Source organism: Gavia stellata, chromosome 29 (assembly GCF_030936135.1).
Source record: "Gavia stellata isolate bGavSte3 chromosome 29, bGavSte3.hap2, whole genome shotgun sequence".
NCBI lineage: Eukaryota > Metazoa > Chordata > Aves > Gaviiformes > Gaviidae > Gavia > Gavia stellata.
Genome location: NC_082622.1, coordinates 7,884,588 through 7,912,374, shown reverse-complemented (window position 1 = coordinate 7,912,374; position 27,787 = coordinate 7,884,588).

Sequence of the window (27,787 nt, the reverse complement as noted above, 5' to 3'; positions counted from 1 at the left end):
ATCTCAGCATCTTTGAGATAAGAACAAACCAGCTGCTCAGGGCTGAGGGTGAGTGATTCCTTTGGACGGGAGCACCCACTTCACTCCTTTCTGCTTGGTGCCCCCAAGGAAGGGTCCCCACTGTACTTGTCAACAGATGCTCTCCAGGAGGGTCAGCTCTCTGGAGATGACTTTGTACCTTTCCTGGATCCTCTGGCTTTGGCTGTCTTTAGCATCCACTGCGCCTTTCCATCCCTCATTTTCAGCTTCTCCAGGGGATTTTCAAGAGAGCTGAGCATTACTGTGCTGTGTCAGCAATGTGGGTTATCCATTTCATCCTAGGGCATGGGCCATCTGGGTTTGCCAGGAACAGTCTTTGCTCTGTTTAGAGTCATACAAAGACTCGTGCTTCTCCCAAGCTGTAGCTTCAGTGACCAAGCGTTTTCAGAGGGCAGGTCTCCTTGGAGCCCTCTTCCTGAAGGTGCACCAGACCCTATCTCTCGATTTCTTATGGGATTCACATCCCCAGGAATCTCTTTTTTATAAATCCTGTGGAATGGCAGCCTGCCCTGGAGGCGTTGTAGGGTCTCCACGCACCCATGAGAAGCCTTCACCCAGTCCACTGGTGAAAAGGGAAATGCACCAATCTGTGCTGGCAGTGTCTCAGGTGGACTGCCTGTGGAAACCTGGTGGTGAGTCTCCAACCATGAGATGTACCGGCACAGTTGCATAGGTAGTGATCAACTGGTATGTGACTTAGAGGTGCCTGTGAAGCCATGGAGGCTTGGGGTGCCATGAGGGTGTCAGCTGATGATGTTTTCACTGGTGGCAAAGTTGGATTAAGGATTTTCGATCCCCTGGCTGCTCATTCCTGCTGTAGCTTGGTGTCCGCCCTGCTGTGCAGGGTCTCTTCTGACCAGACCGCTGACATCAGCCAGGTGTATAAAAATACTCCCTCCCAAATATTTTGTGACCATGTAAGCCATCCAAATTGCCACACAGCTTCCCAGACAGCTGTATTGACACAACTGAAGGGGTGGGGGCAGGAATTTCTTAAACTGGCTTTGCCACTAAAAAAATGTTGGTGGCACCACGCCCTCCAGCTGCCTGGGAAAAGAGTAGTTGGGAAGGTGGCAACTCAATCAGCCGCCTGGCAGGAGGGTGAGCCTGGTGTGAGAAATCAGCATATCACAAAGGCTTTGTGTATTCCAGCACCCGACAAGCTTCAACAACGCTTCATTTGCATTCTCACAAACAAGAGATCAGGAGCCAAGCTGTAAATACCATAAATTTCCTAAATTGATTAGTTAGAAGGAAGGAAAGGGAGGGGATGAGGGAGGTTGAACTGCTTTGAGGATACCTACACACCCAGGGCTGTCTGATGGCCCTGACTTGTGCCTGGAGCTACAAGGGCCAGAGGAGAGTCCATACTAGGGCCAGCATCAGGTGGGATGTGCCTATCTCACAAAAGGGTTGTTCCTGATAAATAAACATTTTTCTCATATATTTATTCAGAAATCTTCTACTGAAGTGCTCTGGAGTGGGGCTTGGTGCATAAACCCACATTGCTGTACGCAAAATATGCATTTGCCCCAAGTTTTGCCGAACACATTTGTTTTCCCTCAGAAAAATGCAGATCAGCGTGTCCTACTGGGGTTGCAGGGAATGTAATGCGGATGTCAGGTGCCTCGTGATCTAGTTCAGTGCCCTTCTCCTAAGGAAAGCTACACATCCCATGATCCTTCCCAGCCATGACATTCACAGGTTGCACAGCAGTGGCATGTTTTGTTTCCAGAGATTGGAGGTATGAGCTGGAGCTGTGTCCATCAGATTGTCCTTGCAGGTGTTTTTGGAGCTCTATTTATTTTTCCTTCCAGTTAATTTACAAGGTACCGAACCAGGTTGTCCTCTCCTTTAAACCAAAGGGACTAGGGTAAGCAGTGAAAGTCTTATGCTGGCAGTGGACATACTACAGGGCATAAGCTGTCTTTCCACTGACAGTGTTTCAGGCTTGGATGTGCTGCTAAAACCCCTCACTAGCTTACACCTAACTTGTTTTCACTGTGATATTTAAGGATTTCAAAAGCTTCACTATCACCTCTTGTTCCCACCCATATACCTTGCTTTGACAGCCCTAGGCATACCCAGCATCTGAGGTCCCAAACCTTGGAAAGCCAGAGGTGCCCAGAAATGTTGCCTACACTCCTACCGCCTTTCATGAAAGCTTCCTGTGGTCCCATCCAACATAAAGTATCCTATGATCCATGTTCACATGTCCCTAAATAGTTTAAGCATTGGCTATGCTCATCTCTGACGCTACTGTGTGCTGGGAAAAGCAAGAGGTGTGTTCTCAGTTTTGCAGCCAAGGACACGGCAGCATAAACAAAGAAAATGTGATTTTGGATCACACCTAACCTCATGGATCTTCATAGCTCTTCTCATAGGATGGCCAAATTGCCTTCAGGTGGTGCTGCTCTAGGAGAAAGCTGAGACGACTGGCTTAGAGCTGGCACCTGCTCTTAGAGGATAAGATCAGGTGAGATGGGTGCTTGCTCCTATAGCCCTGCGCTGAGGTTGTGTAGGTAATAGAAACACTAAGACATCAGAGTGGTCAGACTTGGTGTTCAAGGGCTTTTTCTGATATACCCTTGCATGGCACATGCACACAGGCAGCATCCAGTCCCCTGTGCACAACCCCCGAGCTGCAGCAGCTACCTTTGAGCAGCGCTTGCTTTGGATTCGGAGAGCAGCGCTGGGGAGCGATGGTGCCTGGCAAAGGAGGACGCAACAGACCTGCTGCCAACCGCCCATGAGGGTCTTTGACTCAAACTTCAGCCCAGGGCCCCACAGGGCCAGCACCACCCCACTCAGGCCCTGGGGCTAGCATAAGTGTGTGATGTGCCATAAAAGATGCTCCATCTCTGTCTGGGGTGAGGGGAATGCTCTGAGGTACTTCTGAAGGATATCACAGATGTCCTCGAACAATTATCAGCTTTCATTAACCTGCATCATAATAAAAGGGTGTTCCCAAGCAGCTCTGCTGATGCTGCCTTTGTGCCAGGAGGAGAGAAATAACCTGATGGTGGAGGACTGGTCACACTGGTATGACAGTCCTCCAGGACTTGTCCTGCCCACCATACTCAAAATGGGCTGAATACACAAGAGAGCTCTAGCAGACCCAGGAGGTACTGGGAATCAATCTAGTATGTAATAAATTAGCAAAGTTCAACAATGGAAAGTGGAAATCAAATACTCTGAGACGGAAAGTGAGGCACAGTCTTTAATAAGAAAGGTAATTAGACCTTGGAAGACATTCACAAAAACTGTGATGGACTCTGTTAACAGAGCTGTTAAAGCAAGAGTATGTGTTCAGTTGGGACATCGGGGAGATAAGGTGGAAAGATAATTATAAGGAAGAATGCTGTGCTGTCTGGCTTCTACAGCAAGGTTGGATGCAAAGCGTGTGCGGGCTGGCAACCCCAGCGATAACAGCACACACAACCTTAGCTGTGCCCCCTTGTGCCGCTACGTCGCAGTACAGCTTGCAACACCCTGTTTGCAAGGAGCACTGCACCCCACATGCTGCCACAGAGCAACCCGGTCCCAGGGGTGTGGGCTGGCCCCCATGGTGCACTTTGGGTCCTTGTCACCTTTGCTGGCACCTTTGTCACCTCCTGCTCCCAGCTCCCTCTTGGCGTCTTCTCCCAACCAGGGAGCTCTGCAGGATTTTGCTTCCTGCTCCCGTGGTCTTTCTGATCCCCATCTAATATACATGATCAGGGCACTGTGTAAGAGTAGAAGAATCAGTAAGATCCAGAGTCAGCACCAGACATCCTTTAGCCCTGACATTTGGGCACTCCTTGTCCTTTCCCCGCTGGTCATCTGGATGTCCCCTGCCTCAGGGAGCATGTTTCTTCCTTGTCCCCAGCGCCTGCATGTCACTGCTCTGCAAACAGGTAGAGCTGGTCCATGTGCAATGGTGGTATCCCATGCCAGTGAGTGCCACGCTGGCGTATGCCACGCCAGTGAGTGCCACGCTGGTGTATGCCATGTCGGTGCAGGTGACGCGTGATCTGCAGCTCCCCTGGAAGCAGACCCCTTTGATCTGGCCAAGTTGAGATGGCTCTGCCAGGGTCTCCATTGCAGGTGGTGTACCGATGGCCGATGTACCAATGGCCGATGTACCGATGACTCCTCTTCTCACCCACGTACCCCAGGGTGTGCCTTGAAGCACAGCTCGTTTCTGAGGAGCCTGTTGTCATTAGCATGGGCAGGGGAGCCATTGCAGCAGATGGACCTGTTTGCCAGCTCCTCTGCTCAGCTGCAGGAATGGCAGTAAATGCATTTAATTCATATTTTGTTGGCAGTCTACAAGGCTGGCCAGGAACATGCCGTGCAGCAGCTAGAGCAAAGTGGTTTTTTCTTTCCTATTGTTCCTCTTGTACCTGGTTTCTTACATTTTTGGGACAGAGACAACTTAGAACCAGGGAAGCAGGGTCTTCAGGAGGTGAAGCATCATTTTAATGCCTTTGTAGAGAGGTGATGCAGGGACATTTTCCAGCTTCTTGGAAAGTGGAAGTTTATGTTGCGCACTGACAGCTGAACTGAAACAGAGAGTTTCTGCATGCTCTGTCATGTCTCCTGTTGCTCTTGTGGTTTGTTTTTTCCTTGAACGCAACTATTCTACCACTGACATTATTTTACACATCTGAAAATGCTAATTTGGCACTCTTAGACCTGACGTAGCACCCAAGAGTGTCCAGCTGCAGGGTTGGGGAAGGGAGGCAAGAAACAAGAGGAGAAAATTTAAAAGACATTTGGGAACTGACAGCAGCCCAGGCAGAGAAACCTGCTGCTGACAAACCAACAAGTGCAGGCAGAAAAAGTGAGGGCAGCTTTGGAGCCCACTCCTGAGGTTCATGACTGAGTGTGTCTCCACTGATCTGAGGCCTGGTACGATAGCTAATAAAACAATACAACAGAAAATAACAGTTAAAAAAATCATGGATTGCAGCAGTTACTCTGCAGTTACAAGCAGCTGTGTGGCCCTAGTGAAAATGGATTTTACCTGAGTTCTTCTCCTTCTCTTGTTATATATTTGTCATGTGACCTTGAAAATAATTTTAGCCTGGAGCTTTAATAACATCAGAAGGGAGTCCTTGCAGTTACTAAATGCCCCATGATTTTGCAATTTTTTTTGCATAGGAGTAGGTAATTAGTAGGATTTAGGTTCCCTTTACAAGATTTTAAGATTTAATAAGATTAACAGCTCTCTCCTCATGGTGGAGAAATGCAGCAAAAGATATAAGAAATAACAGAAATAAATATATGTAGAAAAACTCCTTTGCTTCTCTTCTCAGAGCCTCAAGGGTTTAGCTGTCCTGCTGATCCTATCAGTGCTGTCACAAGTGTTCAGAGTCCTGAGTACTTCTGGGCCATTTCTTTAGGCATTTTGATTGTTATGGAAATAGGGCAGTGATTCATCATTCAGGGCAGTAATAACACAGGTGTAGGGGAAGTGGATTTTATGCAAATATTTTGTTCCTTGCTTGTAGGAACCTGAGCATATCTCTAAATTTCACTTGCTCAAAAAGTCCCAATGGTCCCCATTTCAGGGCAGCCGGGTCCATCTGTGGTTGGCACCAGCCATGGGGAGAATTGAATTTGCTGACCACTGACGACACAAACTCCACAGCTTTGGGCACCTCCTAAAAAAAGGAATCGAAACTTGGCCAGAAAGTGTGATTTCCAAGAAAATGAATATTTGGGGTAGTCGAAATTTGGTTTCAGTCAAACAGGGCTGAAACTGAAACTTTTCTACATTTTCTTTGAACGGGGAACACTCCAGATGTTTCCAGGGCTGCAAGATTGACAGCTGTCAGTCAGCATCACTGCTAGGAGCAACAACTGCCTAAGCCCAGTTTCCCGGCACCTGGAAGAGTCCCAGTGTCCTCAGTCAGAGGTGACCCAGCTGGTTGCCATGGGGCCAGGAGACAGGCCTTTGCACCGAGGCTGAGCTGGCCAGCCGCTGCCCACCAGACCTGCAGCCCTGGGAGCCCCAGGACCGCATGGGAACTGGACAGCTTTTGCCAGACTAAAACAATTCCAAGAAGAAATGTGAGGCTTTGCAAATCGGTATTTTGCAGCTCGCCCTAAACCAGAGCAAACAGCAATTTCATTTGCTAAGAGGCTGTAAAACACAACTCGGAGCAAGGAGGAGCCAAGACCCGCCATCGCCCCTGCCCCCACGTGGCACCAGCAGCCCCCACCACAGCTTGGCCGGTCAGTGCCACCGTGGACACCACAACCAAACTGATTAACTCTGCTCTGAAAAACATTACAATTTCCATAGGATTAATTTTCATAGTTAGTGGTTTCTGACTGATATAGGAAACCTCCAGTTTCTTGCCAGTTTAAACTACCTATTTTTCCATGAAATATATTGTATAATCAGCTTGTTTTGGTCAGTTTATTTTCTCTGTGTTCTGCAAGGTTTAACGATAAGAAGCCTTATAATAAGTGTAATTCTTTGAGGAAGACTGAATTATGTGTTTTATAGATAGTGCTATATTAAGATATGCAGTACAAACACTCACTTCTCAAATACTGCAATAAATCTGTTGAAGATCCACTGAATCTTTCAGTGAAGGACATTTCTGGAAGATCTCCACAGATAGCAAGACCAGGAGAGATGACTCCAGTTGCTTGTATGACTGCCTGAATATCAGCTCATGGATTCCGCCAATACTTTCCCTGAGCCAGATGCATCTGGCAGGCTTTTTAAAGCCTTGCAGTCCTTGTGTACAGGTATTACCTGCTGGAAAATGCATCACATGCCAAAATCAAGTACTCCTGAGGTTGCTTATTTGCACTCTTAATTGCAGCTTATTTCCACTCTGAGCTTTTCCAGCTTTGGCTCACAGGCAAATCTCACAGTTTCTCTCACTTTGTAGTGCCCTCAATTCACCCTTTAGCCTGTTCATAGATAAATTAAATACACGGAACATCTCACCTTTTTCACCACCGAGGCAGATTTTCAAGAACTTACTGCATTCTTTTCAAAACCCCATTTGCTGAGTGTCGTTAATGGTGGTATGTGGCCACCTCCACAGCCATCTCTGAGTATGTGACAACCATCCCTTGAGTTTCTGCAGTGTTTATAGCAGGGTAACAGCTCTCTAATTACCTTGTGCCTCCCCGCTGATCTTATGTGAAGACTGCCATAGCATTTGTTTTCTCCCAGCCTTGTAAATCTTTCATGGCATCCCTAGATTATTAAAAATATCATCGTCCTATGAGAGCATCTCCTTTCAGACCCTTGGTTGCAGGTTATTGGAGCTGTTTAACTTTGAAGTTTTTAAGCAATCAGTTAAACTTTGTTTTTCTCAGTTGCAGTTAAACACCCTCCTTCTCTTAGGGGCGGAGCAGACACCTCTGTGTTATCTCAGCTTGGTGGGAAAGCATCTCCCACTTTCTTTCCAGATATTAACAAAACAGTTTACTGAATTCCTTGGAGCTATGTTAAGCCCAGGAGACTGCTAGTGATGACCTGATCATTTCCATCTGGTAAAGGACCTGTGAGATCTTCAGCCTATATGTTTGCTTTAAATATACTTCAGCAATTCCATCTCTTCCTCTTTATCCTGGTGGCTATTCGATCTTAATTTGTTTTGTAGTGCACTGAATGCATTCTTGTAATGGATTTTATCTTCTGTCTGCACTATGCTTTCCCACACCCATAAGGTGTTACCAATATCCAGGCTGAAAGCCAGCAGTCAGCTGAGATATTGTTTCTGATAAGGCAGGAATCCAAGGACTTTTATTTTACACGTGATTTTGTGGCCAGTTGTTCTGGGCTTGCGCAAGCTCTTCTTAGCCACCAAAAGGACTTAAAAATTGGATTTTAAAATAAACTTTGGTCATTCAAATTTTGATTGTTGAAATTCAGCCAAATTTAATCCTGACCGAGTAAAGCAAACATTTAAAACCTACCCAAAGTTTACCTTCGGTGGACAGCTGGACACTCCTGCTTACGTGAACTTGTCTAACCCCAAGTCACTGCACAGTGACCCCAACTAATACCACATGGTGGCCATATCTTGTGAGAACACATGGTGACCTGGGGCCACGACTGGGCCCTGACACCGCCAGGGTCCTCTGAGCAGTGTTACCCAAAACTCCGTCATTCATCTGCTCACTGACCACCCTGGCTTGTCACTTTGTCCCAGGTCTCCTCTCAGGACAAACCTGTCCTTCAGACCTCGCTGCCTCGCTTTTCAGGGCAGAAGGGAGATGCAGAAGCATGTGGGGTCATGAACACAGGGTGTGTGTCATGCTGGGCATCTCCTACCTGTGCTCTGTCAGGGGATGCAGAGGAGACCAGGGAGCAGCCTGGTGGTGACAGGAAAGGGATTTCTAGGGACCAAGGGACAGAGCAAGTCTTGTTGTAATCCATCAAGTCTCTGCATTGAAGCCAGCATGATGGGAGGCAGTTACTGTGCCAGGTCACAGCAAGAACATCCCTAGAAGTCCCAGGCATCTTGCAGCCCACCAGCTATCTACCCCCCCTCCCTCCCAGATTCCCGTTAATCAGCTAAGCAGAGAGGCTCAACATAAATAGCATCCTATCTAGGCAGCCTGCCCAGGCCATAGGTGTGCATGATCCCAGCTGAGTGGCAGTCTCCTCCAGCTCTCCGGAAGCAGCAGGTCTTTCAGAGCCATGCAGGTCTCCCAGCATCTCCTTTGTAGGTTGCTGCAGAGCCCAGGGTGCACAGAAGACCTGCACGCAGCTATGACCTGAGCTGCCTCTGCCAAGGACAGCAAGGTGCATAGTCATTTTTTGGCCAATATTATGCACCATAAGTAGGAAAATACTATGACTGGAGAAGGTGCAGCTCCGCACCCACGTCTCCAGCTGCCGGCTTCCTTCTTGGCATCTCAGCACAGCATGTCCTGCCCTCCCCTTGTGCCAAAATGAATGACCTTAAGTTGTGGGATACCATGTCCTTGGACTGGGGCCAAGCTGAGATGCTTGATCCAACCCCTGTTCTGTGGAGACGTCTCCTGTGTCCATCTTTTCCGTTTGGATCAATCTCCTAACGGCACCTATCAGCTTTCTGCACATCCCCAGCCCAGCACCCAGAGGCTTGGTTTCTATTTCTCTCCAGCTGACGTGTTGGTAGGTGCAGGGAAGGTGTCAGTGAGCTCTTCTCACACTGGGCAGACTGGCAGTAGGGAATCATTCCCAGTGCAGGTCTGAGAACATGCTTGTGTGAGCGCCCAGCAGCCTGGGCTTGTGGAGCCTGGAGATCCCTTGCTGGAGAGCTGGCATGACAGGGAAAGGCTCTGCAAGTCTTTGGCATCTGTTATGTGGTTAACTTTGCAGAGGGAAACATTTGACCTGTGCATTAACAAATGCATTTGTGAACAAGGAAGAGAAAGGAGGGAAATACATCAAATATATCTAATATTCCCTGTATATACACGCCCTGACTGGCAAGGTGACACCTCTTCACAAACACAGATAAGCTGCACTCACTGGCCTGGGACACACTTTGCCACTGTTTGCCCTGGGATTAGTGCCTTCACTGACCTTTCCTGCTGAGCAGCGCTGGGAGGGGGCTGCGGCACTAATGCTGTTACTGGGTGAAATCCCCCTGCGCGGGGCAGTGCTCTGTGATTTGGGCATCCTGCAGAGTCTGTGGCAGAGAGAAAAGCCTACGTTCATTTCTTTGTGTCGGGCTGAGAATACTGCTTTGCTTCCATGAGAAGACATGACATAGGCGCTTAAGGCACTGTTTGCACTTTAATTTTTTTTTCTCTTTTTTTCTTTTTTTTTCTTTCCCCAAGATGAAGTAAATACATGGTGTAGCAGGCTACCAAATCCCACAGACAACTAATCAGATGGCCTATAAAATGCAGATTATTGAGGTGACAGCTGTGGTGTACACTTGGCTGTGCTCCCCCAGCTCTTGAGCATTTGGTTGAGACAGGTATGTGCCGCACGCAGGCAGCAGCCCTTTGCAGGAGTGCAATCTGATTCATGAAATATTAATAAAACCATTTTGAAATTAAATACCAGACAGGTTTAGGATCCCTGATGTAGCTAAGAGCACTGGAAATACCATGTTTAGACTAACATATCTCCAAGTTGTAAACAGCATGTTCTGGTTTAGCTGTGTGTATGGCTGCTAAAGACAGCAGTAGGTTTTGCATCTGATTCGCATCCATTTAGACTCAAAGCTGTTATTCAGAACAGCTGGCCCCTGAACCTCTGGTCCTTAGTTGTAAATCAAATGTGGATAGTTCTCTAGATTATCAAAAATAAATCCAGGACAGTGCTCTGAACTTGTGCCAGCAGGAGGCCAGGCTAGCTGGTCAAGACAGTGTCTTTTGGCCTTGCAATCTATGACTACATAAAGATTAAGAGAAAGCCATGCTCATCCTGCAAGTATCTCCACTGATGTCAAGCATAAAGGGAGATACCCAGATGCCATGGCACAGCCTTTCCCTGTGTCACCAGCAGTGACTCAAACAGAAATGCAGAAATGGTCATGCTGCAGCCGACACAGCTGAGTGCTTGGGGCACGGCATGACATAGGAAGTCATTTCAGTCCCTTGAGTTTTCTGACTCAGACTGAGGGTGCAGGAGCACTGGTAAGAGTCAATGATTTTGTGTTTTTCCCTGTGATTTCATCACTTCAGACATTTTGTGTCTATTTAAAGTTCTGGTTCCTGATTATTCAAGTATTTTATCTTTTAAAATCAGAGTAAGAGTCTAACTTCATAAGAAACTCTGACATAATATCCTTCCAATGTAGAGGCACTTCCAAGTGAAGCAATATCCTTCCAAGTGAGACACTACCATCTTGGCTGTGTCACCATGCTGTAGGTGTGGGCATTTCCTCCATGTAGCCAAAGCCTCGTGGTGTTTTCCATACTCACAGATGTTAGTAGGGGCAGGCATGGGAAAATACGGAGGGAATTTACAATCCATTTCATGATTTTGTCACAAGATTTCTGATTTTGAACCTCTGAAGCTGCCATAACCATTGCTGGTCTTGAAGACCCTCTGACCTACCATAGCCATGACTCCTGACTACAGAGTTTGGTATCATGGCTGGCTTTGCATCTCCAGAGTAGAGGGCTCCTGTCTCTCTTGGTTTCCTCCATAAAGACATCTATGTTTCCCAGTGTTTGTGTTGGGCAACAATGAGAAGGTTCTTTGTCACATGAGGGGGTCACAGTGAACAAGGGGGATTTCACGGGAACTGTCTCTAGAGGAGTAGATCACTGACTCCCTGTGCGTCCATCAGCTTGAGGTCACTGCTCTGGATCAAAGACTTTTTGTGAGATGCAAAGAATTAGGGCTTTATGAATTCATTTGCTGGGCTGAGCTACAAAACTTGGGAAAATAATTTTGCTTTGAGTGAATATGAAACCAGGAAGCCAAAAATAAAGCAAAAGCAAAAAAAAAGTGGAAGCATTTAATTTAAAAAATAGCAAGTCTTTGTATTCTCTTGAGTTTTCCCATGATTTTTCAACCTAAACAGACTGATGAATCCACAGATATGTGCAGGCATGTGCCTGGTGTGCGCCATTCTTTCCAGCAGCTGAAAAACTGACCCAGAGTTTACAAGCCATGGAGACCTTGAGATAGGTTGCTGCAAGGAGAGGCAGGCTGTGTTCAGCCAGTGGGGCTCCATTGGGTGACCAGGCAGTGACTGAGTATGAGCAGTGCCTTATGCAGCAAGAAGTCGCAGAAGGGAGTGAAGGAGAGGCTAGCCCAGAGTTTGTGTTATTGCGGGGGTTATCTGTGTTAAAAAAAAAAGAGTATGTTATTTCAAGATAAATATTTCTTAATTTGGAGTCACTGTCAACTGCTTGACGCAAAACTGAGAGTCTCAGGGGTGAATGGAAAGAAATGGTTTATTTGACCCAAAAACATAATTAACTTTTTCTTTTTTTGTTGCTGTTTGGATTTGAAGGAAAAAAAAAAAAAGCTCAGATGTGTTCAAATGAGAAAGTCCTTTAGATAGAAGAGCTAACTCAGCCATCCTCTTAATTTTCATCTTTTGATTTCATTCTTACAAGGCTTTTTTCCAGGCCTTTCTTCTTCAGGAAGAAAAAATGAGGCAAACTTTTATTACTTTTTCCTATCACAAAGGACTTGCAAAGCTCTTCAGTGCAGGAAATCTGAGCCTGGGAAAACCTGGCATTTGGTGGGAAAGAATAGAACATCCCACCAAAAGTGATGATGCCATCACAATTTGTCTTCTCTAGTATTTATTTACTTCCCATGGGCCTGAAGTTGTGACTAATTTAAAACAGCAAAATAATCGTAAATTCTGTTATAAAGGACACAAAAGAAATGCTCCTTGAACTTTTTATTAAATTACTGAGTTGGTTTGCTGGTGGTGGAGACTGTGGTAGACACAGTCCTCCTTCAAGGCCATGTACTGGGGCTGATACAGGGCTGTTCCTGACTTGTTTCATAGCTCTGCCAAGTGTGCAAACATGAAGCATCTGTTTCTTTTAGTATTCTTTTTATCTGGACCATTAATCTGTCTTTCATCAGGAACTTTCATTTCCCATTGCCAAATTATATAGCCATTAATTCAAAGCTCTCTTTCTAGTTCACTGCTTTTTTCTCAGAGGAGAAAGGGTGTCTCAGAGGAGACACCCTTACGCCACTGAATTGAGCTGTAGATGGTATGGGTGAACTGCTATATCTGATCTTTTCTTCGTTAGCGTGAAGCCAGAGACTTTAGCAAGCACATCTTCTGAGCAGGACATCTGTGCTTCCACACTCTCATTGTGGCTCAAGGTTCAGGAGCTGTGCCTTTGAACCCAGGTGGGTGCAAATTGTCCTCAGCTCTTGCATCATTCACATGCTGGATTCAAGTTATCTATCCGGAGCTATTACAGGCTCACAAGTTAGTTAAAAAAATCATGATATGGGTCTCAGAGGAATAAGGCATTTGGGCTGAACTCTTTAGCAGTAAAATTTATTTTGATAGCAGCAAAATATGCAATATTTTCCAACAGCCTCCCGTGTTTACTCCAGGTTATGTCTCTGGATTTGTCTGTACTAGTGGATCTTTAGCTGGTTTTAATTCCTACCTTACAGCTGCTTGTCAGTTCAGCAAATCCCATCAAGACATTATGAACGTGAAAGAATTAGGAGATCAGGCTCGAGGAGCCTTCATGGTCTCTCTTTAAATTAGCCTCAAGGAGCAGAAGCAGCAGGAGCTGGTTGGAGGGGGGTGATGGAAGAGAGGAGGGGAGTGGAGAGGACCTCCAGCATGCAGTGGCAACATCTGCATTTTCTGATGACCAAATCCTGCCAGGGCAGCTGGCTTCAAACCCTGCCTGGTCCTTAGCGTGTGGCTGCAAATGTTTTACTGGGGGAAGTCAAGGACTTTGTGACACATCCTATGGCTGCACAGGCTCCCTGCCTTGTGGTGAGGCTGGAGAGGAGATGCTCTCCTCTGGTCCATGCCAAGGCTGGCTCCAGCTGTCAGCACAAAAGCTGCTTTCGGGTGGCGCGGGATGCCATCGGCCGTGCCATTAAGGAGAAGGGCTGTGAATGGGAGTCTCTCAGCTTCTTAAGTCCCAGACTTGTGAGGAGAGATGCTGGAACAATACGGAGTGTCCCACACACCAGAGGCAAACTTTCACCACTGTCCTCTGTTGATCTCGACACCTGAGTCACGTGCGTGCAAATAAATGCATGGGATACCTGTGGGTCTTGGCTGGCTCAGATCAACAGGTTCAAGTTGACCAAGTGTGGGAAAGGGCAGCCTCCTGTGAAAGAACTGTCAGTTTAAGAGATAAAAAAGCCCAGATGACATGTCTGAGAGTATTTACTACCTCCTCCAATGTTTGATAGTTTCCTCATTTTGTGGCTCGTTCTTGACCAGGTAATTCCTACTGTGTGTACCTTACCAGTGGAGACTGTTCCCATTACTCAGAGTTCTGTCCTGAAGAAACAGGCTCATACACAGGTTTTGGAGGCAAGAGAAGAAAAATGATCAATGTGGGGGAAAAAATGAAACAGAATTCAAAGATTTTTCAGAGATCTTTAAATTTGATAAACTGGTTCGTCTCAAAAGCAAATTGCATGCCTTTTTGGGTCTGCCAGTTGCAATGACATGCCTGTTTTGAGGTTGAAAAATGCAGCCTTTTGAAGACACAATTTGTCTTTCAGAAAAGAATGAACCTGGAAAACATGAAACTCGTCAAGTTGCGTGTTTTCAGTGTGAGAGGAGCCACTTGTGGAGGTAGAAAGTACACCCAGTCTGGGAGCAGAGACACAGCAAGCGCCTGTCCCCCATCTAGACACGCAACTTTCAACACATTAGGTGAATTGTCAATAAAGGAGAAAAGAACACCCTTGGAAATAGGGTGAATCCCTTTACTGAATAAAAACCTTGTGCATGAGAAAGTGAAATGTCGTTTAATGAGCCTGAGGCCCATTAAAGGAAGAAATCTGCTATTTACCTCTCTCTGTACTGTGAAATCTCTCTTAAACAAACAGCTGCTATAGGCATAAAGCTGCTAAGTATTAAATTGGCTGCACATTATACCCAGACTATTATCAGTTATCTAAGGAAAACATTGCCTCCTTTTCAAAGCTTTTTGCCGGAGTCCACAGTAGACAAGAACTTTATTGTTGGTTCTGTATTACCAGTTTTACCCTGAGTGACTGAGATGCTAATGTCCACCTTTCCTATCTGAAAAGCTGAGATTTCCCCAAAGTACCACAAGAAGGACCCTTGCTGTGATTACCTCTGATAGCGGGACCACCTGTGCCATTGTCATCCCAGGGGATGAAGTCTTCCTGGAAAACCTGTTCAGAGGTTAGAGCTGGAAATGTTTCAAATGCAGCTTTGCAGAGCTTTTATAGGCTAGGATGTGCTTTGACAGAAGCTCTGTTGCCCCTGAGGAGCCTCTCCAGTTCAACGTAAAAAAGTCAGTCATTGGTGTAAAAGGAGGGTGGATTTTCCTGTGCCAGGACTGGCAGAGAAAAAGCTGAGTGGAGGGTGGCTATGCAGAGAAAAGGGCAAGTCTATGCCCTTATGGTGCATGTGTTGTCCCAGGGCAATGGGTGGTTGATTGCTGTGGAGCATTTCAGAGACAACTGGCGAGCAAGAGCTTGGTCCTGCTGGATCGCTATCGCCCAGCATCCCACCATGCCCCAGGTACTGACATGGCGTAGCCCAAGATGACTGTGTGAGGAGGATGGTAGCCGTAGCCTCCTTCCCTGCCTGGCAGGCGTCAGCCCAGAGCAGCGTGATGTGGGGGGGAAACCTCTGGTAGAACAGGAGATGCTCCCAGAGGAGCATTGTCTGCTGTCTCAGGAGGCCTGCAGGGCCACAGTCAGTCTTGTAGCACAGGTATAACATTTTGCTTCAGGGTCTGAGGATGATGGGTGCATCAGCAAGTCCTGGAGCTCGACCCCCATTCCAGCTCATGCAGAGCTTTACCACGCAGCACCGAGACACGCAGCTGGAGCACACACAGAGCACAACCCATGCTGGTGGTCACTGGGCGCTGCCTGGCTGCTACCCCCAGTCCAGGTGTGACACATCTGTAAGCACCACAGGGACCAAGCAAAGATATGTTGGCTTTGGAGGGCAGTGGACACAGGAGCCAGCACTGGGTCCGTGCTCAGGTGGCCCTAGCCAGTCCAAGTAATATCCCCATCAACTCATGGCTGGATATTTGAGGCTGGAAGGCTCCAAATCCCTGCTGTTTTATCAGCCCCCACAGAGGCATCACCAGCCAGTTCTCCTCTGCAGGTGAAGGATGCAAAAGCCTAGAGTAGAGCTGTTTGTCCAAGGTTTAAGTGACCCTGACAGGAGCCACAGGACTGGGAGCTACCTTCATTCCTCTTTTGCAGGTGAGGCCCAAAGGCGGTGGGGTTCTAGGCATGGTCACTGAACTCATCTGCCAGAGCAAGAAGCAGAGAAAGGCTTGTCTGCAGGTGGCCTTTTACCACCCACGTCCCTGGTGCTTGGGAACGTCCTCTGCACACTGAAACTGGAAATGAGCTGTACCCTGTGAGGCCTTGATGAGCCCTTCAGCCAGATCAGTAATGCGCTTGCCATAGCATCTGTTGAAATCTGATAAACTTCACAGCTCCAGCCCTTGAGATCAGCAATCTTTCAAGTGGCTCATTTGGGGCCTGTTACCTAATTTGCCTTACAAAGTGGTGAGCTCCCAATGGGCCAAATCCCTGCTCTAGGTCCATAGAGGACTCGCTAATGGCAGAAAGTCCATCTTGCAAATGAGACTGGCATGTGAAGGATGAGGCTGGGGTGGTGGAGGATAGAGACTGTAGAGGAGGATAGAGACGCCACATCCAGTGGAGTGGAGACAAATCATGACATGGTGACAAACCAAAACTGCTGCCATGAAGATGCAGCTTTGCTGCCTGCAGAAGGGCAAATGTGAGAATAACCTAGGGAGGCAACTGTTTCATAGAATCATAGAATAGTTTGGGTTGGAAGGGACCTTAAAGGTCATCTAGTCCAACCCCCCGGCAACAAGCAGGGACATCTTCAACTAGAGCAGGTTGCTCAGCGCCCCGTCCAGCCCGACCTTGAATGTTTCCAGGGATGGGGCATCTACCACCTCTCTGGGCAACATGTGCCAGTGTTTCACCACCCACATTGTAAAAAATTTCTTCCTTATGTCCAATCTAAATGTACCCTCTTTTAGTTTAAAACCATTACCCCCTGTCCCATCGCAACAGGCCCTATTAAAGAGGCTGTCCCCATCTTTCTTACAAGGCCCCTTTAAGTATTGAAAGGCCACAATAAGGTCTCCCCAGAGCCTTCTCTTCTCCAGGCTGAACAACCCCAGCTCTCTCAGCCTGTCCTCACAGGAGAGGTGCTCCAGCCCTCTGATAATTTCTGTGACCCTCCTCTGGACCCGCTCCAACAGGTCTATGTCTTTCCTGTGCTGAGGACCGCAGAGCTGCACTGTTGAGACCCGCAGCACTGCAGGTGGGGTCTCACCGGAGCGGAGCAGAGGGGCAGAATCCCTTCCCTCGACCTGCTGGCCACACTTCTTTGGATGCAGCCCACGATACAGTTGGCTTTCTGGGCTGCGAGCACACACTGGCAGCTCGTGTCCAGCTTTTTATCCACCAGTACCCCCAAGTCCTTCTCTGCAGGGCTGCTTTCAATCCCTTCATCCTCCAGCCTGTGCTGACACAGGGGGTTGCCCGACCCAGGTGCAGGACCTTGCACTTGGCCTTGTTGAACCTCATGAGGTTCGCATGGGCCCACTTCTCGAGCTTGTCCAGGTCCCTCTGGATAGCATCACGTCCCTCAGGCGTGTCAACCACACCACTCAACCTGGTGTCATCTGCAACCTTGTTGAGGGTATACTTGATCCCACTGTCTGTGGCACTGATGAAGATATTAAACAGTACTGGTCCCAATAGGGACTCCTGAGGGACACCACTCATCACCAATCTCCATCTGGACATTGAGCCGTTGACCACTACTCTCTGGGTATGACCATCTAACCAATTCCTCATCCACCGAACAGTCCATCCATCAAATCCATATCTCTCCAATTTAGAGAGAAGGATGTTATGGGGGACCATATGAAAGGCTTACAGAAGCCCAGATAGATGACATCAATAGCTCTTGTCCACTGAATTTATTCTTCAAACCCACAAAGCTCAGCAGCAAGTACCACACAAATCTTTAAAACTGGGCAGGACTTGCTGCTTTTAATTCTTTTCTAACCTTTGCTAAGGTTCTGTTCTTTAAATTGTTGCTACAGCTACCTAATTTCCCACCCTAGTATTGCCAGCTGTTATTTTATTTATTTATTTATTTACATGTTTATTATTTAATTGTTGATTCTTGCCTGAATAGTAGAAGATAATAACCATGTCACAGTGATGCAGCACTAACTCCAGGCACCAGCCCTGGTGATATCATGGCTATGTCACAGCAGGCAGCCACCAGCTCCTAGAACCAGCCCTGGTGGTGTCATGGCTGTGTGACAGCAGACAGAACATTGGTGGCGGCCATGTCACAGGGGAGTTGTTGGTGATGTGGGTGGCCCAGGATGCGTATAAAAAGGGCTGTTGCAGACCAGGCTGACAGACAAGTAGCCAGGTGAGTGAGGGCTGAGAGGAGAGGGCAGGGGAGGGATGTGCAGGGGCTGCCTGTGGCAGTGGAGGGTGGCTGCTCCTCCTTTCTTGCTTATCCTGTCTCTTACAGCCGGACACCTGGATAGGGATGTGACCAGACCATGGCACATTCCTGTCCTCTCCCTCCTCCAACACTCAGCCAGAGAGCTGCCAGCAAGCTGGCAGCCCCAACCCATACCCTGTTATGGTCTTACAGGGAGCTGGGAGCTCCCTACAGCCATGGCAAAGCCATGTACCCTTTTTCCCAGGTAGCCAAGGGCTGGGCCACACGTGAGCTCCGGACACCAGCCCCAGTGTCCAGGTCACAGCAGGGAAAACGCTGGTGGTGGCCCATGTTGCAGAGGGGTTGGTGACATGGTTGGCCCAGGACACATGTCTGCTGTCTGCCAGGGAGACATGGGATGGACAGCCTTGATGTGAGGCTGGGACACCACCGGGCAGGGAGGCAGGGGCTGCCCATGGCATTGCGAGGTGGCTGCTCTGTGCTTTGATGCTTTGATGGAGATATTCAAGGAGCGTGTGGATGTGGCATTGTGGCATGTAGCTTGATGGACATGGTGCTGTGTGGTGTTGGGTGGGTTGTGGCTTGTTGTTGTTGTGTGGTGGTGTTTTTTTTTTTTTTTTTTTTTTTTTTTCCCAGGTTGGACTTGATGATCTTACAGGTCTTTTCCAACCGTAGTGATTCTGTGATTCTGTGTGATTCTGTGATGCTCCTGTCTTTGACAGCCACATCCCCAGAAAGGAACATGACTGGATCATGGCACTCACCTGTCCTCTCCTTCCTCTACTACTCAGCTAGAGAGTGTTGCAACTTTCTACAAGGACATAGACCTAAAGATAGGGAAGCACACATAGCCCTAGTCTGCACCCTGTTACGGTCCTACAGGCAGCTGGAAGCTCCCTGTAGCTGTGGACATAGGGAGCTCTGCATCACCCACCATCTCTGTACCCCGTCTTGGTCCTTCCATCATAGAAGGCTACTAGGTTGGTCAGGCAAGACTTGCCCTTGGTGAAGCCATGCTGGTTGTCTCGAATCACCTACCTGTCCTCCATGTGCCTTAGATTAGCTTCCAGGAGGATCTGTTCCATGATCTTCCCAGGCACAGAGGTGAGGCTGATGGGTCGGTAGTTCCTAGGGTCCTCCTTGCTACCCTTTTCAAAATGAGTGCAATGTTTCACTTTTTCCAGTCATCAGGGAGTTCACCTGACTGCCATGACTTTTCATGTATCATGGAGTGGCTTGGCAACTACATCAGCCAATTCCCTCAGGACTCTGGGATGCATCCCGTTGGGTCCCATAGACTTACGTATTTCCAGGTTCCTCAGGTAGTCTTGAACATTCAGGTTTCTGGTCCTGAACATCCCTGGAGTGCAGAGGATGTCTGGGACTGGCTGTGCACCATGCTCTTGGCCCTGCCAGATTTCCAAAGGTGGTATCGTAGGTACAATAGGACTTAGCCCCTCTGACTGGCCACTGCAGTGGGGTAAGAAGATCTAGCTTAGACCAGAGTAGGATACAAGATGCAATTCCTACATCCGTGTGTTCAGCGAAAGTGAGTGTGTGTTGAAGACCACACTGGGTTGTGGACAGCCAGCACTCTGTTCCTGGCTCTGTCACGGCATCTTGAATAAGTTAACCTGTCTGCCACATGATGCACCAGTCTGATGGGCAGAGAGGGTCTGCGTGGGTGCCACACAGCCAAAATGGTTATGAAAACAAAATTCGCATGCATATGCAGTGGATTATCATTTTATGGGCAGAAAGGGGCAAGTTCATTTCTATAATGATATCAATATGTTTGAAATGTTCAGAGAAAACCAGCGAAACCGTTTGGGACTCGGAAGCAAAGATGAAAAGCGTTAATATTTTTAGCACGGCAGTCTCTGCTTCAGCAAGGTCATGACGCTAGCCCATTATCATTTGAAAAGTGTACTTATGAAAGAGGAAGAAGAACTGGTTTGGAGCAAGTAGGTGTAATGGGATGAAAGGCAGAAAGCTACATTTCAAGTCGAGAGCAGCCTCTTCCAGGCACTCGGCTGAGAACTGCGACACCCAATTTCCTTCCTGTCGCTGCTGCTGACTGACTTTTTCATCTGCAATTTCTATTATTCAGATGGGTGGAAATTACTGCAATAAATATTGATGGGCCGGTGTATGGGAATGACCGCACTGAATATTGACAGATTACTATACAAGCGCATGTGAACTGCATAGAAATAAGTGACTGGAAGCCCAGCATGCTGCGGAGCTGGTGCTGGAGTGGTTCTGGAGGTCTCCAGTCCATGCTGGGAAGGTGAGGAGATGAGAAAAGCCTCTCTGGGCCTTCCCAGCTATGGCTGATACAGCACTGTTTGGAAATGGATGCACATCTTTTGTTTTTTCATGGAGAAACCAGAAAATCAGCACGGATCTGAATTACACTGAAATAGGGTTGGTTCCTACAGGACTTAGTTTGCAAGACCTGCCGAACACCCCGGCGTGGGGGGGGGCTGTGCTGGTGCAGGAGCCCACTTTGCATATTCAGAGGATACAGGAATGGAGGATTTCATATCTCAGGTGACCTTGTGGCACGCTTCGGGGATTTAACTCCTCGCCTGGCTGCTGAGAAAGGTGAAGGTCTCTGTCTGTGACCCTGGAGAATATCACCAAAAAGCTGCTTACAAATTCTAGCAGTCTCCAAAAAGCATTTCAAATGAAATGTCCAGAAATAAAGACTCTTAAGCACTTAAAAGTGTTAAGATGATAATTAATTCTGATGATTTGTATGTTTTAATTATTCACTGACACTGTATTATTTTTCAAGCAGAAAAGGAGCTGTTTGAGTTGGAACTTTTTAAAGTGTCACTGCCTCTGCTACTTAAAGCAAAGTAATTGTGTTTAATTAAACTGAGACTGACAAGGCTCTATTGTGTGACACTTGCAAAGAAGCCTGCAAAATAGGAAATGTCAAAGATTAAACAAACCTCTTTTTAAGCCAGCTAAGGGGAGAGGTGCCACTGTTTATAAAATCAGAGCCAGGAAAAATACAATAATTAGAAAAAAACAGGTCATATGGAAAAACAATATCCAACTTGACAATCTTTCATGCAGATATGGTTTGAAGTTCATTACTCATTGTATTCGTGCACAGAAGGCTTTTTGTTATTCTTTGTGCTAAGTCATTTTTTAATTTAAATGGAGATGGAGATGTGTTCAAAGGATTTTTTTAAACAAATGAACACAGATGCATTTCATGTCATTTTTGATATAAAGGTTGAATGAAGCTGCAGGGAAGGAAAACTGCATTTAATTAATTTATAAATTTTTTTCACAAATAGATCTGTTTCTGACCACTTTCTCTAATATGCATGTGTGGTTGGCGGGCAGAGAGTACATGAGGTTATTTCCTCATTTGAAGCCTAGTTTAATTACTTTTGAAAGAACATAACAGTTAAATTTAAGCTCTAAACCGTAAATATGTGTATTAATGTAGAAAGAGATGATGGGAGATTTTTCACTGGCTGGATTTCATCACATGGACTGAAATGATATTGTAATCCGAGATGCTCATTCAGACATAAGACACATATCATTAAAATGCACTTTAATTCTCATATTTGGCGCTTAGAGCTATTTTCCACCCCAAAAGGTTGCAGTGTAAAATATACAAACAGACAGTTCCCTCCTCCCTCCCACTCCCGACGGCAGGGTGCATCGGGATGGAGGCAGCGGCACTGCTCTGGAGCCAGTCCTGCCAGGTGGGCACGGTCCAGCTGGCGAGGGGAGGCTCTTCCACCCCCCTGAAGCCCCCTCTTGCCCCTGACTCGTCCCCTAGCTTGGGCGAGGGGACATCGGGTGAAAACCCGGCACAAGGCCGGTGCAGTGCCAGCCCTGTGCTGAAGGCAGGGCAGAGCCTGCCTGGCTGCCCTGGAGAGTGGGGTCCGCAGCCTGCCTTGCACAGCACCTTCTCCAAAACCAGACCCCAAGTTACAGCACCCAAAACCAGACCCCAAGTAACAGGACCATCCAGCCAGGGTGAGGATCACGGACCCTTCCCTCGCTGGGGTGCAGCTGCAGTTGGAAGAGCTGCTCTGCTTATTTCTCCCCCCCCAACCCACGCGGTGCAGCACATTTAGACAACACCATCCTCTCCTCTCACTGATAGATGTTGGCCCTGGGGTAGATCAATGTGCAGTGGCTCAGCCTTGGGCAAACTGTATTTGCCTTTACACTGGGTCTTCTTCAGCATGCCTAAGCAAGAAGATAAATGGCTGCACTCCTTTGTTCAAAGAGTTGCTTGGACTGAATTAGCTCACTTTATACTCTGTAATGTTCCATAGAGTTCAACTGTCCTGAAGCAAAATCTCTAGGAAATGTACAATAAAATAGCCCACATGTTGGGATTCCTGATTGCTAAAATCTGTCCACCTTATTATCTGGTGTGCTGGATACATGAGTGGACAAAGCAAATGTCTCTTTCCATTTGAAAGGTGTTAGAATGGGCAAGGGTTTAATTAGGAACCCAGATCTGGAAAAGTTTCCTGGGTGGTTGAGTCCAGTCCCTGAAATAGCACCATGCCACATAAATCCTTTCCTAGGCTGATTGGGATAATGGGCTGGCAGTGGAGGGGCTGGGGGTGGTTGCACCCCTGTGTCCCTGAGAACAGGCTGGTGAGATGGGAAGGACTGTGTGTCCAGCCCGGGGCAAAAATCCACCTCCATACTCTGTGACAACAGAGGTAAAGCTCCATAGGAAGAGGTCCAGGACATCACCCAAAGGGAAGATGGCTCCACCAGCCTCTTGGTGCTGCCTTGTGTTGCGGTAGCATTTGTCCCATCCTGTTGTTGCAGTGACTCCAACTGCCCTTGTCCCTGTGTCTGTCCTTCCCTGGTGAAGAGCATGAAGAGCTTCATCTAGCGATGCCACGCACGGGGCTGCAGGAGCCGGCGTTCCTGTGGGTGCTCTGTGACCCTGTGATACATACGATATATTTTTATTGAAACTGTGTTCAAAATTACTTCAACCAGTTGATAACGCTATTGAATGTGATGCCAACAAATGGATGAATGTGGCATAAATGATCATAAAAATGGCAAATGAGAGCCCCATTGCATGGCAGCAAATGTGGAATTGCTACAACGGTGCATGCCACTGGTCTCCACTCAGCCGTGGGTGACGATGGTCTGCTTGTACGTCTAAGCAATCAGTGGATTGATTAATTGATCTGTCTACCCACTCCATGCAGAAAGGATATTTTAGCACATAACTCTCATTTTAAAAGTATTCTTACAGGATCTGATGGCAGAAAATGAGTTGTTGCTTCCTCTCTGGGATGAACCAATGCCAGGCACCAAACCCTCAGTCCTCACTTCTGCTACAGAGCAGCAGACCATAGCAGACACATTAAACAGAGCCTGGCAGTGCTTGCCAGGGTTAGAAATGCAATTGTCTGCACTGCTAAATTGTCAGAAAGGGCCCTGGGTTTGGACTGTGCCAGATAGCTCTCTCCCAAGCAATTCCTGGACACAGTCAGCAGCTGAAGTGTTCCTGGGACTGTTTTGGATGCATTCATCCTGCTGCAGGGACTGGGAAAGTTGACGAGATATTGTGGGCTGCTCATGCTGGTTGGTCCCAGTACCTGGGCATATTTCCAGACCTATTTAATTCACTGTTCAGATGTAGGTCTGAGGTGATGTTGGCTTTTGTGATGTCCTGCCTGTTGGCAGATGCTACCCCATGCCTCCAGTTGTTTCAGACCAGGGTTTCCCACAAAACCATCCTGTTCTTGCTCCACTGCTCTTCCACTTTTGGTTCCTGTAGGTATGCTGCTCTGCTGATGCTGCTCTGTACGATGCTCTCACCCTCCCAGCAGCTGTAATTCTCACCTGTTGGCCCTTTCCAGATGACAAGAGTACAGGGTGGTGGGGTGGTGAGACCTCCCCGGTACCTTTAAGAGGTCTCTTCCTGCAGGGAGCTGTGACAGCTCCAGCATACATGTCACATCACCTCTTCTGCAGACCCCATCCCACATGGATCCAGCATCCCACTCACACTCCCTGTCAGTGGTGTAATTCTCAGGTGGCACCCTACATTGGAACTACTGCTATCCATAAAAACTTTGGGACTGAAACATTACAAAACTGTCACCCTAGGCTTGGGTTAGCAAAATATAGACCCAGATGCCCCTTTCTTCTCCTCGGGCACTTCCGAGTGCCTAGGTGTCCACTCAAGCCTGCCTAGGTGCCAAACACCTCGGTACCCAGCTCAGCCCCGAGTCTCAGCAATATCCCCTCCCCTCATTTCTCTCCTCCACTGCCCAGTCTGGAAGGTGTCTTCAGAGCCATCCAACTGGGTTAGGATGGAAAGAAAACAGCTAGAAAACAATGTGTTCCTCATCACGACTGGGTGGTGGTTTGAGATCATAGAAGAGTTTGGGTTGGAAGGGACCTTAAAGGTCACCTAGTCCAACCCCCCCGGCAACAAGCAGGGACATCTTCAACTAGAGCAGGTTGCTCAGCGCCCCGTCCAACCCGACCCTGAATGTTTCCAGCGATGGGGCATCTACCACCTCTCTAGGCAACATGTGCCAGGGTTTCACCACCCACATTGTAAAAAATTTCTTCCTTATGTCCAATCTAAATGTACCCTCTTTTAGTTTAAAACCATTACCCCCTGTCCCATCGCAACAGGCCCTATTAAAGAGGCTGTCCCCATCTTTCTTACAAGACCCCTTTAAGTATTGAAAGGCCACAATAAGGTCTCCCCAGAGCCTTCTCTTCTCCAGGCTGAACAACCCCAGCTCTCTCAGCCTGTCCTCACAGGAGAGGTGCTCCAGCCCTCTGATAATTTCTGTGACCCTCCTCTGGACCCGCTCCAACAGGTCCATGTCTTTCCTGTGCTGAGGACCGCAGAGCTGCACTGTTGAGACCCGCAGCACTGCAGGTGGGGTCTCACCGGAGCGGAGCAGAGGGGCAGAATCCCTTCCCTCGACCTGCTGGCCACACTTCTTTGGATGCAGCCCACGATACAGTTGGCTTTCTGGGCTGCGAGCACACACTGGCAGCTCGTGTCCAGCTTTTTATCCACCAGTACCCCCAAGTCCTTCTCTGCAGGGCTGCTCTCAATCCCTTCATCCTCCAGCCTGTACTGACACAGGGGGTTGCCCGACCCAGGTGCAGGACCTTGCACTTGGCCTTGTTGAACCTCATGAGGTTCGCATGGGCCCACTTCCTTCAGTGGGGTTCCTACCTCTCTGAGGCTGCTCCAAGAACACAGCTGGGATTGAAAGGGGCTCTTCTCTCCTTGCCAGAGGCTGTTCTCTTTGCTGCCTCTTAAAGCAAAGGCATTCAGTCATGCCAGCACTTTTGCATCGCAGGGCTCTGTTAGGTCTTTACCCTGCTGGAGAGACAGCTGAACATTTTCCATCAAAATTATTTTCAGCCAAAACTGATCTTCATCAACACAGAAAACAGCGTATATCTTGGGGGAGGGTTGAAATTTCAGAATCTCATTAAGAAAATGAGCCTAAAAAAACCCACCCACCAACAAGAGAAATCTCAGTTTTGATTTTGATAAAAACCCTGGCAAATCTTGCAGAAAACCGTCATCAAAAATGTTTGTTTTGAGCCTGTATAAATTGCTCCTGTGAATGTACAGTTGTCCTGAATCCACAGCTCCGGCCTGCGGGGCTGGCCCAGGTGCATGGCAAGCCCTAATAAACATGTTTCCTTCATTTGTTTGCTTGAAGCGCCCCGGGGCTGCCCTAGAGGCAGAGGATACATTGAGATAACATGCAGATTCATTAGTGCCCCTGCTCATTAACCAAGACCTCTGTGTCGGTGATGTGGCTCCTCTAATTTGTGTCAGGGGTGCAGGGGGACACACAGCCCTTGCAGACGAAGCTGTTGCCGCATCCTCAAGGGCGACTCCTGCCCACCTCTGCCCACTGCGCCCGCCCTTTCCAGGCTCAGCGCTTGTCTCTGACCCCGGGCACGACGTGCGCCAGGGCTGCGCTTACCGACGGAGGGGTACAGATGCTTGTGCTCCAGGTCAGATGCTAACGAAGGGGCTTGGTGCTGGGATGAGGAGGAAGAGTGAGAAGGCTGAGAATTAAATTGGGGACAGAAGTCAGGGGCTCTCTGGGTTTAGGAAACACAGCACCAGATGTCACTTCTTTGCTCCTGCCAGGCAAAGCCCTCAATCTCCACCCCCGCCAGAAGAAACCAATCCTCCTAATCAGAGGTGCCTGTTTGCAGGGATTAAGCAGAGATTAGGCCGTCTGAGGATCTTACTCTCTTTCCTGAAGAGGTCCTGGTTATTTAAAGAAGTCTAATTTGCTATCCTCATTACCAGGGGCTGGGCAACACTGCGCAGAGCTCACGCTGCGCTCCTTGGGCTGGAGCTGCTCTGTCCTCTCCTCCCTCAGCCCAGCGTGATGCGCCCAGAGCTGGGACCAATGCTCCCTGCGCCTGCAGCCATGGTAGGGGTTCCTCTGGGCTGGCTGTTGAATCGCTTCCAAAATTTCAGGAAGACCATTTGCCTGTAGCAACCAGCATGCAACCCTGCTGGAATGCAGGGCAGGTAGCCCTGAACCCCTTTTCCATTAACCTATTCTGTCACTGAGCTGTCACTCAAAGGACAGGAACAAAAAGGAAGGCGAAGGGCTGGGTCTGCCTGTGCTGCAGAGAAACCTCGAACCACTCCATGAGTCCCCACTGACTCCAAAACTCCCTGCTGGGATCTGGGTACACATGGCTGAACGACGGTCCTGGGATGCTCCTGGGAAGTCGAGGCTTTCCTGAAATGGCAGTGTGCTGGTACCTCTGGTACCTCTGCAGCAGCTCTCAGCAGCCTGATGTCTCCACATGGAGCACTGAAGTTGCCTGCTCCCAGAGTTAAACACCCAGCTCCTGACAATCTCCCCTCTCCAGGCACACTCTTGCAGCTGAGAATGGAAAACCTTCTGGAGATACTGCAAGGTGCAAGTAACTCTCTTTTGCTGAGTCCTCTGCAGCAACCCCTCCTCATCTCACCTCCTCATGGCACAGAATTTGTGAGCAAAGAAGTGACCCAGTACTGACACTTTCTGCACTTGGCTGCAGAGATGGGTTCACTCTTCCCAGGGCTAAGAAATTCAGAGGCACGTCCTGTTTATTAGGAGACTTTGGTGGGATTCCCTTTATCCACCTCTGTGCTGTCCAGGGTGCAGAGTACAGAAGTTCACGGGGAAAAGGGGTTCTGTCTTTTCTGCTAGAGGCTGATGGGGACACTGGAGAGGTGCTGTGATGCTGCACTGGTCCTGAACACTGTCCTTGCTCTGCACTCGGGAGATGGCAGTGAGACCTGGGAGGACTCTTTCTGTGGGGCAGGGATACCCACAACCCCACAGTCCATGATCCCACTCCTCCACCTCCTGCATTTTGATCTGTGCTGCAATGTGGTTTAAGATTAACCCTTTTGGGAGGCATCTGCTGTCACCTTGTTTCACGCCATCGGCCCTTTCTCCAGCTGCAGGCACCGCTGTAATGAGAGGCTCCTCTGCAGGTCTCAGCAGTAGGCTTTTCTGAAGGATGGCCTATCACCTCCCGGTGCACAGGACACTTCACCTTCTGGTCAATGGCAAGTGCTCCACTGCTTTCATAGCAGGGAC